Source organism: Ursus arctos, unplaced genomic scaffold (assembly GCF_023065955.2).
Source record: "Ursus arctos isolate Adak ecotype North America unplaced genomic scaffold, UrsArc2.0 scaffold_15, whole genome shotgun sequence".
Taxonomy (NCBI): domain Eukaryota; kingdom Metazoa; phylum Chordata; class Mammalia; order Carnivora; family Ursidae; genus Ursus; species Ursus arctos.
Window position 1 is genome coordinate 23,483,230 of NW_026622819.1, and position 13,216 is coordinate 23,496,445.

Here is a 13,216-nt window from a genome sequence, read left to right on the forward strand (position 1 = left end):
ACAGTCAATAGATGCAAGTTGATGGCTGTTATGGGTTGTCTCCCTTGACTGACTTTGTGAGAAGGCTAATATGTTCCAGATGCTGAAAGAAAGATGTTTATTGAAGGAATTAGCAACTGGCAATAACTTACTGTCAACTGTGTCATAGGGACCCCTGACTAGACACAGAAGTGAGGGGAAAGCTAGGCAGGTCTCCATGCGAGGATGCTAAATGTCTACAAACTCTGTGACCTCACATCTCTGCACTATTTTTCTGGATTACAGGTCATAGCACTTTATAGAAAATGTCGTATTTACCTTTATGATATTCTCTGATTGTTGAGAAGGGGCTAATGCTTAGCCCATTTCCTTCTATTGCCACAGGGAAAAATATAAGCAAAGAGAGTCTGAATCATTTATACAGTGCTGCACCATAAGGCAATGAAAGAGGCAGGTGCAGGTCTCAGATGGTTGTCTAAGTCCAAATTCCACGCTCTATCTGCTAGATAATCCTGCCTTCCCTCTCCCTCTCAATAGAATATTTCCCTAGATAGTTCCTGAAACATTTATAGCAGAAGCCTGCAGAGTGACTGTTATAGAAGTTTGTGGAAAACTTCCAGGCATCTAAAAATGTAAGAAACGGCCACATTTCACTTTGGGTATTCACATTTAAGAAGTGATGTGTTTTTTTTTCTCCCCCTCAAATATTCAAAAGTTTGATCTAAGGCAAAAGTTTTACTATTCCTCCCTAAACTAGGGGAATGAAAACATCCATGAATTTTCATCAGTTTGCTGTAGGCAGAAATTTGCCAGTTTGCAGGAAAATGGCTTAAAAATCGAAGCTGAGATGAAATACTTGAACTTCTTGTGTGAACCTATGAAAGTAATATTTTTCTTTATCAGCTGATATGAAGGTTTGCACAAACCCTACATTACTTCGTATAAAAATGACTTTTACTGTCTAAAATGTCACAAAACTGTTTGGATTCCTCAGAACACATCCGTAAAAGGATTCTCATCCCACTAATTTTGGCATATGCCATCATTTCCCTTTTATTCTTTATCTATTACCATATTTAACAGAAATTCCCTGTAACTAACTTCCTTTAACCTCAACTATGAGATACAGTTGTGGGAAGAGTGGTAAATGGGATGAAACTGAAGAACTTTTTCTTTCTCAGGATGTCAAAAACCTGAAAAGGCCAGAAACCTGCTTCCTACCTAACTGGAAATCATGATTATATTGAACACTGTAGAGTCCTCTGACTGGGTTCCACCCTGAAACATACACACTGAATTTGCCTTTTTCCAAATTATCCACTGCTTTGTGATAACAACATGGTGATCATTTAGGCTGTTTGGATGTCAGCTGACTTATCATTGACTAAGCCACTCATGCAATGCTGTGCTTCTCCCACTCATAGTACCAGAAGGATTCGTTTGGTGACACCTTGCTCTACTATTTCTCTGTCACATCAGCTCATCAGCTTTACCTCTAAGGCCTGCATCGAATCAAACCCATTTCTCAAAGATACTATTCATGTCAGGTCAACAAATATTTCTGGAAGCATTAGTTGCCTAAAAGCTTCTATAATAGATGCTATAAAATATTTATGCTGATCATTATATTAGTAACATAAATACGAATGTATTAATTCATCCAATCACAGGCATCTATTTATTCAAGAATTTGGTTAGCATTGTAAGATGTGTACTTCCTGATCCACAGACTTGTGGGCGAGGTATGTGATATGCCTTTCACTAATATTCTCTTTCTGCAAACCATTTTGTGAGCTTCCTTAATTATTAGAATTCAAAGCCAATGAAAAGACTAAACAAAATAGACATATCAGATAGTTGAAGCAAGTGGAGGTCTTGACTTTCATTATTTTTGCCTCATACATATCCCTACTTCACTGTCTAATATAGATCCTGTCTAAGAAGTATCCTATTGTGAGAAGGGCACATGTTTTGAGATGCTTTTCTAGTAATTGTGGGGAAACTACATATTCCCGCTGTCTTGCTGGCTGATCCTTCCTGGCTTATATTAAGTGAGAAAGAATTGAAAGGTTCCTCAATGGATTAAGAGTACAGGTTATCCTTAGTGAATGAAAGAAAGCTAGCTGGTACACACAAGAAAGAAATACCCATGCCTTATTAGGTTACTAAGCAGCCTAGATTTAGGATACACTTTACTTAAATGCCACAAATTGAATTGTGTTTTCAATCAATGCTGATGAAATGTTCTCTTATAAAGAGATGCTAGGACAGGATTAAGACAGGGTGATCTATTAGGCACAATGCCTATGAGAGAATATTGGGAGGGAACCAAGAAGGTCTTGGAGAGCCCTCACCAAAGATGTTTATTTGACTCTGGAGAAGGAGAGCAGTGAAGGTTGATTGGAAGGAGGCAGTTCTAAGAAAATTTGGCAAGGTCAATGGTCAATGGGAGGGATGGAGCCAAAGCAGCCCATCAGAGGAGTTCACCATCTCCCAGGAATACCCTGCCCTGCTGGTGCACTCAGCACAGACTGAGATAAAATGACTGGGAATGGCAGCCTTGGTGCGACAGTGGTAATGGATTTCTAAATGCAACAGCTGGAGACACTGCTCAGCTATGCTCCCCTCAGCTGGAACTCTAAGAAACATAGTCTAATAATGGCTGACACAGGCTGCCTCTCACATCACACAGATCCACTTTTCCTCACAGACTGGGGAGTGGCTTAACCATGGTCCCCACGGTCCCCTCTTCCTGAGAAGGTCAGAAGAGGTAGTTTTGATGCAGTTGATCTCAAGACCTGCAAATGACACTCAAACCATTCCTCCTTTACTTTCCACTCAGTATCCCTTCATACTCAGTGATCTCCTTAGCAGGTTGCTGGTGGTGTATCTTGTTGTGAACCAAACCTTCAGTCCTGGGATGTCTGTTTCCTTGGCAATCATACCCTCCTTAGGTGGGGCTGCTGTATATATTCATTCATAGTTACAGTGGGGCAAGCGGGTACTAGGAGGGGCCCATGTGAATCACTTGATCTCCACACATATCCCTTCCCACTGCTATTGTATAAAAAGTAGCCCCATGTGCTCTTGTAATCAGGGCCAATTGCTTCTGCCAGTCTGATGACTTCTCTTCTATCCTGACGGTCTCGGATCAAGTGGTCCAAAGTACTCAGGCAGCAGGTATAAAGTGTACTTCAGTGGAATCTCTTCTACGTCCCCTGGCAAGAGTATGTCCCCTTTCCTCACCAGGACCTCTAACTCTGCAAAACTCCAAGTACGGCGTGTGAAAATAAATAAAGGAAGCCTCATTTAAAATGGAATTGGGAAGCTTTGAGGGGGGAGCTCTCAGACACTACTACTTGCTGTGTGAAGCCTACCTCCCACTCCCCAATAGGAAAAAGCCTACTTTACATACCCAAGCAGGAGGAAGGAATATTTTCTCCTTGCCCAGCAATAGTCCAGCCAGTAAGAACTCAGTGAAACAGCCCCTCCCATCTTCCTCCTTTCCCCTATAAAAGCAAGCCCCTTCTTCTGTTCTCCAGACTTGCCTATGGTTCACCATAGTTTGCTTGTCCCGAAATGCAATTCCCCAGCTATTCATAAAACGCATTTTGCTGGTAAAATAACTGGCTCTTTTGTTTTTTAAGGTCAACAGGAGTATAGAGTAATAAAATCCCTAGCTGGCCACTGACAGTGATGGTTTACAGATGTACTTGCTTTTACTCCATGGTCTGGAGATCTATATATTCTTCCCCTTGGGGGCGCAGCATAGTATAGAAGTTTCTGATTTAATGCATACACCACATCCTGAGGATGGCTCCCTTAATTCCAGAGCATTGCTCCAAGCTGGCTCTTCAGCTGATTTTTTTAGAAGCTATTCCAGAGTTCTGTGAGGCTGGCTGGTTCCAGATGATACACTATGTGACCAGTGGATCCCATGGTCAACTGTTTCACTTCTTTCATTGTTAGTTTTGTCCCCTGGATGTTCTGCATCTGAAAATTGGCTCAAATGTGGGAAATGAGCCAGAGACTGTTACTTTTGGGGGGGCAGTCATCCTCAGCTTCTATCCCTGCCCTTGCATTGTTATTCTTGTTACAACTATTGACCAGCACCCTTGCTCCCAGAGACACCATGTTTCCTTAATCATGTTCATATATGCGCATAGGTCAAGCTCATTTGACTGCCCCTTTGACCTTGCCAATCTTTAGGGTAATTGTGGTCTCCTGGCTGCTTGGCTTCTGAAGACTGTATCTGCTTCCCCTACTATCAGCCCTGGCCTACAGAGCAGGCCACCACTGAATTTCTGATGCTGGTATCTCTCTCACTAGCACATTGTTGATGGCCTTGGGGAATAATGTGACCTCTGGGTCTTCCTGTGGAACATAACTGTCTGCTGGATCTCCTGGTCTCATATAATACATCCACTCTAGCATGCCTGCTTCCTTCAGCATCTTTGTTCTTGCCTTTAACATTTGATATGGCAACCCAGGAATTTCTGCTTCACTTAGTGCCAGCCATCACTTTTTTAAGACCTCCAGGAGTCACCCCAGCAGCAAGTTTGCCCCATCTCCTAGGGTCTCCTAGGATATGCCTTGTGCCAAGAAAATCAATGGTCCCACATCAAGAGTACTTGCTTACATAGGCTTAAATTCTGGCCTCTTTGATGAAGCACCTTCAAAGTGCCATCACAGAGATATTCTGGCTTAAACCAGCAATACTAGCTAATTATTTGAACTCATTCAGTGTATAAGGTGTACTTCTTTCTTTATCAGGCCCAATATGGCTGTTCTGAGACTGACCAGCCTGCAGCCAGATGTGAAGATGGTAGCTCCTTGGGAGCTCCTTGGAGCTCCCAATCTCCTTGGGAGGAGAGTTTTTCTGTTTGTTTTATTTTGTTTCAGTAGCCACCATTTTTATTGCACATCTGCCATGTGCCCAGTCCTTCCATACTGGGTGTCAGTGCATCCTTACCAATCAATTAGCACACCATGACTACAACCATGACCTTCAAGAAACTGAGGCTCAGAGGGCTTAAATCACTTTCCCAAGTTCCCCAGCTGGTAAATAATAGACGGGGGAATCCTAATACAGATCTGTGACATTCCGGAGCCCATGTTCTTTCCACTTTGCTACCAGTTATTCTCCTCAATGAAGGATCATTGGTGCAGTCTCTGAGGTGGCCAAGAGTCACTTTTGTGGAAATTTCTAACAGATGTATAGAGTGGGCTTAGATTTAAAGGGTTCTGGCAATAGGGGTCAAGAGTCTTCAAAGATCCTAAATACTTCTTGGCCTAGAGACCCCAGATATAGACAGACAGACTCTGACAGTTCTGTGGACACAAATACAAAGTTCCAAGGGGACACATATTTCCCTTCCCATGGTTGTGGTTTTTCATAGCCTCTTAATCACACATAACTCAATCCCACAGAAGGGCTATACTGTTCACATATACTCACTATTCCCCTCATGACATGCATGAGCATACATGAACACACATTCACACACTCACTCACACACACACACACACACACAAACACACACTCACTCATTCATGCCCTGGCACAGTTATGTGGACACTGAGGCAGGTGGGTCTTGCTGGGTCAGACGAGGATGGCGATGCCAGATGTGGTCTCATGACATTAATGAGCAGACAACCATCCTAAGATGCTGAAGACTCTGCCATTGCCACCATGGCCATTGTGGGTGGAGGGAATGGCCGCATGGATGGGAAGGCAGTGTTCACTCATACCCACCAGATACAGCAGCAAACCCAGCAACAAGAGCAAACCTGAGGCAGCCAGGCTATGCCCATGAACAGCATGGTAGCCAATGGCTGAGCAGGGGCAGTGACCAGCCAGCCAGCATTAGGCCAGTGACCAGCAGCACAGGGTCACTGAGCAGCTCCCCAAGAGCACTGGCACCTCGAGCACTGCATATGAGAGCCACATAGTGGGGCTGGCATACACAGTTCATGTCCTGCAGGACCGAGCTCATCATCTGTTTAACCAGAACCAACAGGGCCAGCAGGCAGAACACAGTGCCTGCCGCCAGCCACCACCTGACCAAGCAGCTGCTGGTGGAGGAGAGCAGTGCTGTGCCACTACTCCACAGCCCACCACAAGGCCTACAGTAAGAATGATAGCTCTTTCGCAGGAAAGGTAGTCTACCTCTAAATCTCAAAATGTTCATAGGCATATGTAAACACATCCTCATGGTCCTCCGTCAAGACAGTCCTATCTCATGTTTCAGGGCTTCCAGTTTTTCCAACTAGCACCTTTGCCTTCACATAACAAAGCAGAGCATTGGGTGATCATTCAATGATCTCTGGAGTTTTGCAACTCTATTTGATACTCAGCCTGCTGCACAGATTTGTCTGTACTTTCACTACAAAAGATAAGGACCTCTTCATAAGCTACCGAAGCTTGTTGACGGCCTTCAGTCCCTTATTATCCCTCTGGAGGGCATCGATACAACTTGGAAGTAACCAACCAACTCCACTACCTTTGTAGGCGCTGTTAACCCAAAACTTTCAAATGCCTGAATCCTTAAATCCTGCCACAGCACTGACCTCCACCCAGACATTTTCCTGTCACCACCAATGAAATTCACCACCAGTGTAATCCTGATAAATTAACATTGATTGTACAAAGGAGTACTGTTGCCCCATCTGCCAAACAGAACAATGTCCTCTTCACCCACCAGGCAATGAAGAAGCCAGTCCTAAGTCCCTGTCTTATTGCTTGTTTTGTTGGATAACTCCTGATACCACTTATGTTATTTGGATACTCTGAGAAGCACATGATACTAAGACAGCATTAGCTGTGCAAAACTTTATTAGGGGAAACATCTTTGAGGGAAACTCAGTAAGAAGCCCCTTGCGAGAGGAGAGGAAAGAAAAAAAAGCTGGGTACCAGGGTAGTAGAGAGGATGAGGGTTTTAAGAAGTTTGGCAAAGTTATTGGCACATCCTCAAGTCAAAGCTGCCTATCAGAGGAGTCCCACATCTCCCAATACTGGGCCTGCCTTAGCATCCTTCAGTCCCTATAGCACATGTTTCTGGCTCATGGGGCAAATATGCTTTATTTGATTGTTAATTAAGCTACTGAGTTAAAGTGTTCAGTTTCATTGAAACTTAAAAGCAAGCAAAAGAATGTAGAGGATATATATATATATATATATATATATATATATATATCTTAAATTATAGCTCCCTTCTTTATTTTCCTATGTTTGTGTCAGTGCCATAATCCCTACATTCTCTTGTCCTATAGTTTTATTTTAATTAATCTTTCAAGTCCTCAAAAATTCCAAAGACATTATATAAATGACTTATCATTAAATTATTACCACCAAATTGTTATATTGAGAATACAAGATGAATCCATGTGGGGTGGGGATTATAAGTGATTTTTTAAAATAATATATGTTTTTGGTTATAAGTTAAGCATAATTAAAATACAAAATTGTTGTAAAAAATTAATCACTCTTCCTATGATATTACATCAATGCAGATATCATTTGGGTTTTTAAAATTTTTTATAAGTAATCTCCACATAAAATGTGGGGCTTGAACTCACAACCTCAAAATCAAGAGTCACATACTCTACTGACTGAGCCAGCCAGGCATCCCTCTTTTCTTTTAATATAACGATTCAATAGTTCCATATATTACTCAGCGCTCATCAAGATAAGTGCACTCTTGAGTTAGAGGCTGGGAAAATGGCAAAGTAAGAGAAACCTAAGCTCACTTCATTCCATGCATTCGACTAGATAACACATCAGCATAAGTAACCCAGAAAATGACCCAAAGACTGGCAGAACAAACTCCATAACTGAAGGTAGAGAAGATGCCACATCCAAGAGGGTAGGAAGAACAGAGATGTGGTGGGGAGTAAAAGGCCAATGGCCACCCACGGAGTGTGGAGCAGGGACGGAGCCACAGGTATGGAGAAAGGCAAGAAACCTACTATCACACTGGAGCCCAGAAGGGGTTAACAAATCCGCATAGCATTTGGCATTGAAAGTGAGAGGGGCCAGATATCCTGAGTTCTTACAACCAGAGGGACTTAAAGCCTGGAATTTTACAAATCAGTGGGCTCTGTTCTGGGAGAACCCAGAGAGCAATAGGAAACCAAGTCCAACCCTTAAAGAGATAGCACAAAAAAACAGCCCTAGGAAATACAGTGTAGAAACAGCAGTGTGAAAAACACCTGGGACATAAAGGAGGGAGAGTAGTTTATTCATTCCAGAGTATGTCCTGGAGAGAGACTCCTCCAAAAACAAAGGAGCTGGCAGGTGCCATTTCCCTCCCCCCCCGCCCAGCACAAAGCACAGTGCCAACATGCCAACTAACTTGCTTACACTGACTTCCACCCCACTGCACTTTGGTGGATCTGTCCTTTGCAGTCATATTTGCCTCAGTTCCACTCTATGGGTCCCCTCACCCAGGAGACTGGCACAAACCTTGCCAACACTGTGTTTCCCCACCTGTGTGTTTTGCAGGGCCTCAATCCTGCCAGCGGTGGTGGTGGGCCCTGCAGAAGGAATGAATTGCACCTTGTTAAAACTGCACAGCTTACCCACACGGCCCAGGTCCCAGCAGTGGCTATGGAACATCTCATATCGCAAGTAGACCTGCTAACACCTTGTTAAAACTGCACAACTCACCCTGGCCAGGGACCAAACACTGCCCACAAAAGGCAAAGAGAGCTTCTACAGATGTCTGAACCGAAGGAAAAAGTGGACAGGACAAAATAACAAAGTTCATGCAAGACACATAGGAGACACCCCTTGAAATGCCACATTCTGGGGAACAGGGAACACTGCACTTCAAGGCACTACAGGACTTATGCTTCATAAGGCCATTACTTTCAAGAGTAGGAGACATTTCTGACTTTCCTGACACAGAGAAGCATGCACAGAGACTTAGACAAAATGAGAAGGCAGAGTAATTTGTCTCAAATGAACTAATAAGATAAGGTCACAGCCAGAGATCTAAGTGAAACAAGTATAAATAACATGCCTGATTGAGAATTTAAAGTAGTTATCATGAAGATACTCACTGGACTTGAAAAGAGAGTAGAGGACATCAATAGAGACTCATAACATAAAAAAGAGATAAAAAGAACCAATCAGAGATTAAAAATACAATAAATGAAAGTAAAAATACATTAGATGGAATAAATAGTGGCTACAGGAAACAGAGGGATAAATTAGTGACCTGGAAGACAGAGTAATGGAAAGTAATCATGCTAAGTAGGTGAGAGGAAAAAAAAATATATAAAATGAGAATAGACTTAGGGAACTCAGAAACTCCATCAAGTGTAAGGACATTTACATTATGAGGATCCCAGAAGGAGGAGAGAGAGAAAAGGGGGCAGAAAATTCATTTGAATAATAGCTGAAAACCTCCCCGGTCTGGGAAAGGAAGCATATCCAGATCCAGGAGGCACAGAGATTCCCCAACAAAATCAATCAAGGAGGTCCACACCAAGACCCATAGTAATTAAAGTGGCAAAAAGTAGTGATAAAGAGACAATTTTTAAAAAAAATTTTTAAAGCAGCTGTATGTTAACTATACTGGAATAAAAATAAAATAACCAGTAAATAAATAAATAAATAAATAAATAAATAAATAAATAAAGAGAGAGAGAGAGAGAGAGAGAGAGAATTAAAAGCAGCAAGAGAAAATAAGGCAGTTACATACGAAGGGAAACCCCACAAGGCTGTCAGCAGGTTTTTCAGCAGAAACTTTGCAGGCCAGAAAGAAGTGGCATGATATATTCAAAGTGCTGAATACGAAAATTCTGCAGCCAAGAATACTCTATTCAGTAAGGCTATCATTCAGAATAGAAAAAGAGATAAAGAGATTCTCAGACAAACAAAGGCTAACAGAGTTTGTGACCACTAAACCAGACCTACAAGAAACCAGACCTACAAACGGGGACTGTTTGAATGGAAAGAAAAGATCTAAGTAAGAGTATGAAAAGTAGGAAACACAAAAGCAGTAAAAATAAGTATATCTGTAAAAATCAGTCAAGGGTTCACAAAATAAAAGGATGTAAAATATGACACCATTTACCCAAGACAGGGAGGGGAGAGGAGTAAAGAATGAGTTCAAACTTCAGTGATCACCAACTTAATACAGACTGCTATATGCAGAAAATATTGTACACAAACCTAGTGGTAACCATAAATCAAAAACCAGTAATAGATATGCAAAGAATAAAGAGAAAGGAATCCAAGTATACCACTAAAGAAAGCCAGTGAATCATGAAAGAGGGCAAGAGAAGAAAGGATCAGAGAAAAACTACAAAAACAGCCACAAATTAAGTAATAAAATGGCAATAAATACATACCTACCAATAATCACTCTGGATGTAAATGGACTAAATGCTCCAATCAAAAGACAGGATGACAGCATGAATTAAAAAAAAATAAATAATAAGACCCATCCATATGCTGCCTATAAGAGATTCATTTCAGACATAAAGACACATGCAGATCAAAAGGGAGGGGATAAAGAAACATTTATCAATCAAACGGATGTCAAAAGAAAGTGGGGTAGTAATACTTATATTGGACAAAACAGACTTTAACATGAAGACTGTAACAAGAGACAAAGAAGGATACAATATATTAATAAAGGGGATAATCCAACAAGAAAATATAACAATTGGGGCACCTGGGTGGCTCAGTCGTTAAGTATCTGCCTTTGGCTCAGGGAGTGATCCCAGGATCCCAGGATCGAGCCCCACATCGGGTTCCGTGCTCTGCTGGGAGCCTGCTTCTTTCTCTCCCACTCCCCCTGCTTCTGTTCCCTTTCTCACTGGCTGTCTCTCTCTCTCTCTGTCAAATAAATAAATAAAATATTTAAAAAAATAAAATAAAATAACAATTGTAAATATCAAAGAAGAAATAAAAAACGAGGTAGGCCTGTATTACTATACACTTCCCTCTTAGAACCTCTTTTGATGCATCCCAAAGATTTTGGACCACTGTGTTTCATTTTCATTTTTCTTCATGTAATTTTTTATTTCCTCAGTTTCTTGTTTGACCTGTTCATTGTTTAGTAACATGTTATTTAACCTCCAAATATTCGTGCTCTTTCCAGATTTTTTCTTGTGGTTGATTTCTAGTTTCATAGTGTTGTGTTCAGAAAAGATGCAGGATATAACTTCAATCTTTTTGAATTTGTTGAAACTTGTTTTGTGGCCTAATATGTGATCTATTCTGGAGAATGTTCTGTGTGCACTTGAAAAGAATGTGTATTCTGCTGTTTTAGGATAGAATGTTCTGATTATATCTGTCAAATCCATCTGCTCCAGTGTGTCATTCAAAGCCACTGTTTCCTTGTTGATTTTGATTCTGTTTAGATGATCTTCACTAAACTATCTATGAGTTTCTTGTTATTAACTGTTTTATGTATTTGGATGCTCTCATGTTGGGTGCATAAATATATAAAGTTGTTTTATCTTCCTGTTGGATCATCCCCAGATACCCTTTCTATACATGCACTGGAAGCTTCAGTCATTCCATTAATTTTTCTGTTCTACCTTTTTATCCTATTGTCATATGCATCTCTGCATAGAGGCTTGAGACAGGTGACTTTACCTGCATTTGAATTTTCAATGGGATTTCATCTGGTTTGTTAGTTTCTGTCAAAATACAATGCTCACACGATTCAGCACTGGACATCTAGAGACAAAAGAGTACCTAAATAGTCAAAATTATGTTATAACTTTTTTGAGATTATCATTTCATATGTTTGTTTTCTTTTTCTTACTTTTATAATCTCAAATATCTCCATTTTTACCTGGATTTCTACAATATATGTAATACCCTAATCACATTATACCTAAACTATGTTCTTAATGATACAAATGTTTCTGGCAGGTGACTCGAAGAGCATAAGAAATTTTAAAACCAAAGTCAGTTTTCTCCTAAGTGAAATTCACAGGTCTGTCTTTTCAAATAATTTCTGAGAAGACAATAAACCTTGTCAATACACTACAATTGATTCCACTTGTCTGTTATCATTTTATAAGAATGGTCCATCTTCAAAGAAATGATCAAATCAACCATGAAAAACTCCACACTGACATTAATATTGGCATTAGTATAGCAGAAAATGATGTAGTCTGCTCTTTTTCAGTCAGATAGACATGACCTTAGATAAGACACAAACATTTTCAGTAAATACCATGATGAGTTAATTTCCTCTCAATTCTTTATGAAGAGATGGGATTTATTACGAACGGAATTCCCATTATGAATCATGTTCTTTACCAATTCTCAATGCAATCTTTGCAGACTAAAGTAAGTATATATGAGTCACACGGACTCCCTTTATTCGTTGCAGTATGTCTGCTTGTGCTCCTGTTATAGATACATGGGTGGGATCATAGATGAAACTAAACAACCCATTTTTGGACTTTTAGCTTTAGGTCTGAGGTAGAAGCCACCCTGAAAAAAAAACTCTTCCATCTCTCATGTTCATAGGGTCCCACCTAGTTCATGCTTAACCTTGAGGGTAAAGGCAATTATAGTAAAGGAACATACCTACATCCATGAGAAGTTTAGATACAAAGGAAGAGAAAGAAAACTCACCCAAAGAGGAGTCTGAGCAGCAGAAGCAGAACAAAGTAATAACCAAACTAAGTAAAGGAGTCTCTATGCCTTTCCATTTATTCTCACTTTTTAAAAATATTTAAACCTACACACCACACTGGTGACATTATCATGTTTCTTAAGATTCCACCTTCTGTCTAGATAGACAGCAGCCCCAGGCTGGGAACAAATTTAGGAAAAAGGTCTTATATATCCCCTTAATGAGAAATGGCCTTTAAAAAATATTCCCTTAATGAGTAAAGATTCTTAATTCAGTGTAGAAGAATATCTCACTAGCTAAAACTCTTTATAAAATATTAGGAACATGCATTTATCTGAGAAGAGGATTCACAACTTTCATCAAGTCCTTGTCAGATCTATAAAAACAACCACATTAAATAACTTCAGGATTATCGTACTTTCTTTGTGTTTGTTCCCCACTTCCACCCCGCTTCCTGTCATATTTTACTGTTGCAAAATTTACTGTTGTAGAATTTCTGTAGCACTGTGGAAGTACTTGCTTTTGAACTTCTCAATCAGGAATCCTAGTGCAACTTTTACTTTTCCTCAGATCCACATCTTTGCTTTCGAAAGACTCTTTAACCTCTAGTTCACTGAGAAGATGTT

General features: G+C 40.5%; 1 pseudogene; it reads right to left on the reverse strand.

Moving 5' to 3' along the window:
- Positions 1–5,581: 5,581 nt before the first annotated feature.
- The window catches only part of LOC113260725 (transmembrane protein 125-like), a 67,409-nt pseudogene continuing 59,774 nt past the window's right edge, over positions 5,582–13,216 (reverse strand).